Here is a 6,642-nt window from a genome sequence, read left to right on the forward strand (position 1 = left end):
AACCCCTGAACCTCCTCAGGATTCACAGCAGCCCCACTCACCTCGAGAATGAAGCCAGTGTCAATCCTAAACCAGACAGCGGAGTAGAGTTCACCCGCCATCTCAAGAATAGCCAGTCCCATTTAGCAATTGTGTCTCCTCTGTCGCTCCACAATGGAGCAAACAAGCTAAATCCACCTTGAAATGCACTTAGTAGAACATGTCAACATGTCAGGGTGTGCTCGGTTCTATGCGCCGTCTTAATCCAGCCCATTGAATGCTGACAGTTGTCTGTGAGTCAGACATTCACAAAGCCTTTGTCACTTCAGGTCTTGAGCCCTGGCAGCCACGCTGGAAGAGCAGAACCCTCAGACACACGCTAAAACACACATGCAGCCCAACAGCCGGAGCAAAAAGCCTCAGGAGGAGAAGAAACCGATATATGCCTTGTGTAAACATTCGCAGAAAAATGACGCTAGGAACAGAAAAGGCTCAACCTAGGTGAGGATTATCCCTGAGAAATGAATAGGGGCCAATTATGACTGTTGTGTTGTACTGCCAGTATCTGGCTCAAGAGCTGTCAGCCTGAGATGCCTGCAGGGCCTGGACAGGGTGCGGTGGCTTGTGGGGGGGGTTCCTAAGAAGGCTTCATGTAGAAAAAGGGCCCCGCAGACTGGTAAGCCAAGGTGAGTTCCCAAACGAGATTTTGTTGCTTTCTCGCTCATCTGGCCTCCCAAGTTCAAGACAATTAGCTCCAAGAACCCACTGAAACCATATACTAAGCCTAATAGTAGGCTCATAAGAAGAACCACTTGGACAAGGGTGTTGTGGATGAGGTTGTATGCTTTTCCTGTCGTTTGCGTACACATTTACCACTGTCTTCTGTGGGGACTTCTCAGTTCAAAGACATATTTTAATCTCAACGCTGGATTGCGACAGTCTGCAGTCTGAGTACTCCCCCTAAGGAATGTCAAGGTTGTCTTGTTTGTTTCAAAAGTCTAAAGACTACATGTTTGATTTTGCAACAACTGTAGCTTCTAGAAAGATCAGTGAACAAGTTACCTCCCTTCTTGACTTCTCATTCCACCGCAAACAATAAGAAAAAGTCGATGAGGTCAGCGCTTGTCAGAGTGGGGTCCTGTTGGAAGCCCAGCAGAGGTGAGGGCCTGTGAAATGAGCTTATCTGACCCTTGATAAGAACAGGATACCCTTAGGAATGGTTTAAATTCAATACGCATGGCTGCTACAGCCATGGCCCTTATCTGAAGAGATGCGTGTGTTTGAAAAGGAGCTAGATGTAGCATTGCCGTTAGGTTCGGCCAATCTCTACCAGCGCAGCCGACCACAGCCTTACGTAGAATACAGTAAAGCAGCAGTAAAAAGGATGTGCTACAGTGTCATAGTTTGTGGTTCAGATCCCCAGATGTCACTAAGAGAGCAATTACGATCAGCAACCTCAGCTCCTAAATCATGTAGGCAGGTCTTTTCCCACACAGGACGTTGTCTTATTACATCTGAAAGCTGCACAGAGATTTATTGAGCTAATGTCTGATGACTGCATACAACAAAGGGACAGTGTTTGTGTGCGAATGCATGCCAAACCACACCGATCGGGACAATAGCAATCTGCATGCAAAAGCAACACAACACACTCTGATGTTTCGATCTAAACAAGACATGTCTGGCACTTGCAGGAGTTAGGCTGTTGCACCTCTAACAACCTCTTAATCATTGTATGTTTGATCAGCTACAATAGTTATCATAAAATCAGACAACGTGTAGATGAATTGCTTAATTAATTCCACAGTAGTTCAGTACATCACTTTGTAGTTGTACAATGTACACAACTACAAAGCAATGCAGCGCTGGAATGAAACAGTGTAAAGCCATAAGCTGTTTCATAAAGCCAACCTAAAGCTGCTGTGATCAGATTAAGTCAAGTCAGGTTTAAGAACTGATTCATAATGCCTCTTACAGGTAATAATATTATATACTATTAGCAGTGAAATGAGGAACCAAAGTTCAGTGTGATTTCTTCTGTTTAGTTTGTTCAAGTGAAAAAACAGCCTCCACACTGCAGCGGTATGATTGGCAACGTCAATTGGTTGGTTGTCAGTTAGTCCAGACTAAAACATGACAATTGGATTGATTGGATTACAGACATTTATTATCCCTGGAGATCCCCGACTTTGTTGATCATCTGACTTTTCCTTTATGCGCAACCATGAGGTCCACAATTGTGGTTTTTAGTGAAATACTTCCACAGATATTGGATAGACTGAAAGTTTGTACACACGTTCATTTATTCTTCAGTATTAATGAGTAACTTTGGTGAGCCCTTAGCTTTTCATCTGGCACAATCATTAAGTCTTATTTTTTATTTATCCCTTATTATACTTATTAAAATACTTGACATTCCCAACGGCCTCCACTGTACTTGGTGTTTAGAGCGCGTTTTAACATGCGAACACACTAAACTAAGGCGATTAACACAGTTAACACCTACTAACATCTGCATGTTTGCATTGTCTTTGTGAGCATGTTAGCATGTAGTTCATTGCACCACTGTACACCAGTACAGCCTCACAGAGCTGCTAGGTTGTAGAATCTCAGACTTGTTGATTTAGGTATTTCTGGGTGTCTGTTATATTTATTTTGTATAGCCTAAAGCAGCATTATACTTTAGTAGGTTACATGTGGAATCATGCATGTGGACTGTGGGAATAGCATGCAAATACTTTTTAGGATTGACAAAGATGTGGCAAATAATGTGTTTTTTTACATATTCATCCATGATTTGAACAGAGCTACAGCGGTTATCTATGTCAAATTACTCAGAAAATTATTCTAATGTTTCTGGCTTCCACATTATTCCTGGCTTTCAGTAGAAGATCTGACAGATTAAACACTTTCAGAAGCTCAGGTGAGTTATGATTGTAGCTACTTTCTGGTATTTATCAAATATCAGACTTTAATGGCTGAATTTGAAGGCATGCACTTTACCATTCAACACCCGAGATTGACCAAGTTAGCGTTAATTAACTTAACAACCCTCTGCACATAAAATAACAAACTACTTCATTGCATTTCCTAAAGGTTTTCCCCAACACTAGCAAAACAGAGTAAACACCGACTTGACAGTTTCCTCCTGAGTGTGTCTGCTCTGGGGCTGTGGTGTTATCAGTCTGAGTCACATCACATAAATCAAAGTACCTCCCAGTGCCGTGATGGCTTCCCATTCTGCAGCCAGAACACCTGGCTGGAGATATAAAGTAGTGCCTGGGCCTGAGCTGAGCATGTAACTGGCATAGATTGCAATTCCTGCCCACGGCCCTGTCCATAAACAGAGTACGAATGCACAGAGTAAGAATACACACATACAGGCTGAGGTGGAGAGACCGTCTTGTTATGTGATGCAGATGGACTGCATGCTGGGTTTGCTCTCCGGCTGCTGTTGATGCCTCTCTGATTGATTCTGTCTTTCTTGTTTATCCATTAAAAAAAGCTCTATGTGGTGGCATCAGTGGCTTGTGAACAGCTCATATACACACACATTGTGCATGCAGTATGCATCTGCTTGCTTTGGTTCTGGAGCTCACAATTATGCCTGTTTGTGTTTTAATGAGAGATGGCTTGCGTGGTATGTTTTATGTGTGTTTGAGTGTGTACAGGGGTGTGTGTGTATGAGGTGGTTTGTGTTGGGGGGCAGGTGGGAATGTGAATGCGTGGGTGTGTCTGCAACATGAGCTCTCTTGTGTACGGCCTGTATCTGAATGTCCACTCATACTGCATGTTTGGATGGCATGTTGAGGGTGTACTCTAAGCTTGAGTTCAGTAAACATGAATGTTCCCCAAAATTAAAGCTGATGAGAGCTGTACCTCAGCTCTATCTTTCCAAAGCAAAATCAACATTTTCAGATGGTTCTATAACAGGAGGGCCACTGTCATAGCCAAACTATCATACGCGCACACACACACACACATACACACAGAGCCCAGTGTATATATAACCAGCTCAGTAATTAGCTTTCACAAAGTAACCTTTGGCCTGACTGTTTGTCTGACAAAAGTAACAGCAGCAACATGAAGAGTAGTCATTACTGTGTGAGACATAACGTACCAATGGTACAAAGATGTCCTGAGCTTAACTGATTTATGAATATGTACTTGTTGCCATGTATCAAACCTTTTCTGTAAAAAATAAGTAATAACTTCAATGCCAAAAATCTTTTAAGCGAATCACAGGCAGTGATGGTGGCTTTGCGGGCGTTTTGCAATAATTTTGACACTTCTACGTAGCTCATCTCACCAGTTGGGGGAGGCAGATATGAACGTTTTTTACTCATCTGCTACTAATTAGGGTCTCTGAATGATGTGAAGCACAGACATGAGAGTAGTATCGATATTCTCATCTAACTCTCAGCAAGAAAATTAACTGAAGTGGATTTCCCCAAAAGTCAAACTGCTTCTTACTCCTAATTTTTTTCTGCAAGTGGAACCAGGGAAACATTTTTGCACCAAAAACGTAAAATGGAAAGGAATATTTTATACACATATTTCTTGTCAGGCAATGCAATGAAATGTGACTACTACTGCTTTTAAATATAATGAAAATGTATACATCAGTGTGACAGCAACTGTCTATAGAAAGCCTTTAAAACTGTACCTCTGTGCCATTAACCAAAGTTGAGTCAAATTCAACAATCTTCATTAACCTATTTTAGACTGTATATGCAAATAACCAAACAAGCACTTGGAATGGTCATCACATTTATCTGTACGTGCATTACATGTATAAAATCGCTGACTAGAATAAACTTTTAAAAATGCTTACTCCTGAGTGCAATAATAGGGGTCAGAGATAATAACTTTTCTTGCCAGCTGCTCCCAACGGACATGACCATGAGAAACAGCTTCATCATTAAAGAGGAGTTTCAAAAAGGACTGATAAGAATATTAACTTTAGACACTGGGTGCCTCCCCTTCTTCACTATTCCAAGGGAGGATGGTTCAATGGTGCTGATAGTGCCTGTGCATCTGCTTTCTCCTTTCCACTACGTACTGATTTATTAAAGTTGTGTTTTGTTCTCAAAGTGACAGGCAGGCCAGTCACTCCTCGCCCTCCCTGAGATCGCTCCATTCACACCTGCAAAGATGCCTAAGGAAAACACGAGCCGGGGATGCCTCACCGTCACATTTCATGATACCTGCACATTTAACACGTACTCCCATAGACAGTATCTTCTCCTTCTGTTCTGATAACTTAATGCATACTCGTCCACTGACACATGGAGAATTCAGGGAGACATAAAGTTGCATATACACGTTCATTCTTGTGTCTGGTAGTGCCATACATGAGGTGACCTTGAAAGGATAAACCATCCTTTTACGTTGAATGGTGGTGTTTTTTTTTTCTTATTCTAATGGATAACATTTAAAACTAGACATCACACCCTGTTTTCACTTTATTTTGCCAGAAGAAACTATTTATTTTTGCTGTCAGTCCCCAAAGACAATGCTTATGCAACTGTTATTTTGCACAAACATTTAGAAATACAAATTTATACACTTTTAACACATTCGTATAACTTCTGTCACGCAGAATAATAACTGAAATCCTTGTTTATATTCAGAGTTGATTCTAGCAATTGCGGGAAAAGACTTACTGATGTTGTTGAGTTGGTAAAGCAGGTTGAGGACAATAGGTACAACAAAAAAGTTAATGGGCTTTATTCACAGCAGACATTTAGTCACAGCGATGCTAATAACATTAACGATGGCTCTGTTCTATTCAAGTGTCCCATTAAGCCGTCACAGTGAGTCGGCATGCACAAAACCAGGACCGTGAAACCAAAGCAGCTAAAGTCATTTGTTTACTCGCATTGAACTTGATTAACGGTAAAATTTCCTTTAGCTGACTTCCATCTGTGTCTGTATTGTCTTGTTCACCTATGATAGTTCAATAAAAATAATTAAAACAACACATCAAAAAGACTCTTGGCTTGCTGCTGTAGTGTAATTTCATTTAGTTTGCAGTAAACTGGAAGTGAGTTGGCATTTTATGTTAGCTTCAACAAAAGTTTGAAAATCATCAGTCTTAATGAAAATTATCAAGATAACATGGAAATATAAGGAACAGATCCTTCTGGTCATTCTACAAACTGCTTTAAATATATTCATGAGTCAAGTCAATATATATCCATGTTGCATGTATAAAAACATAATTGAATTTTCACTTTTGCTTGAATAAAGTTCCAACGTACACTGTTTAATATTGACTATAGTTTACTCTTTATTGTTGGCTTTATTTTTATGTTGTGTATGTAATAGTTTCACATTTAAAAACCCAATAGAAAAGTATTGCATTCTCTGTTTCGTTGTATTTTGGTGTGTATATCTTATGTTGTTTCAAACCACAAAATTCCTCATTCTCATCGGTCTCCCTCTGTGTCTACACTATGTATTCATTACTTTATGGTCTGTCTCAAGGCACTGAAAAGCACTGTCTAGTGTTCCTTCCTGACGTTTTGCCCTCCACGGCATACAGCGCAGTCCTTTACCTCTCAATGATGAGAGAGCAGCCTGGTGAATGAGCGCCACCACACTGCATCGTAGCACTCCAATCTATTTCCATCTCTCTGTGGTCTGGCTGCTGCTGAGGCT

Source organism: Micropterus salmoides, unplaced genomic scaffold, assembly GCF_014851395.1.
Source record: "Micropterus salmoides isolate LMB-PRFRI ecotype aquatic unplaced genomic scaffold, ASM1485139v1 Ms_hic_scaffold_7, whole genome shotgun sequence".
NCBI classification, from domain to species: domain Eukaryota; kingdom Metazoa; phylum Chordata; class Actinopteri; order Centrarchiformes; family Centrarchidae; genus Micropterus; species Micropterus salmoides.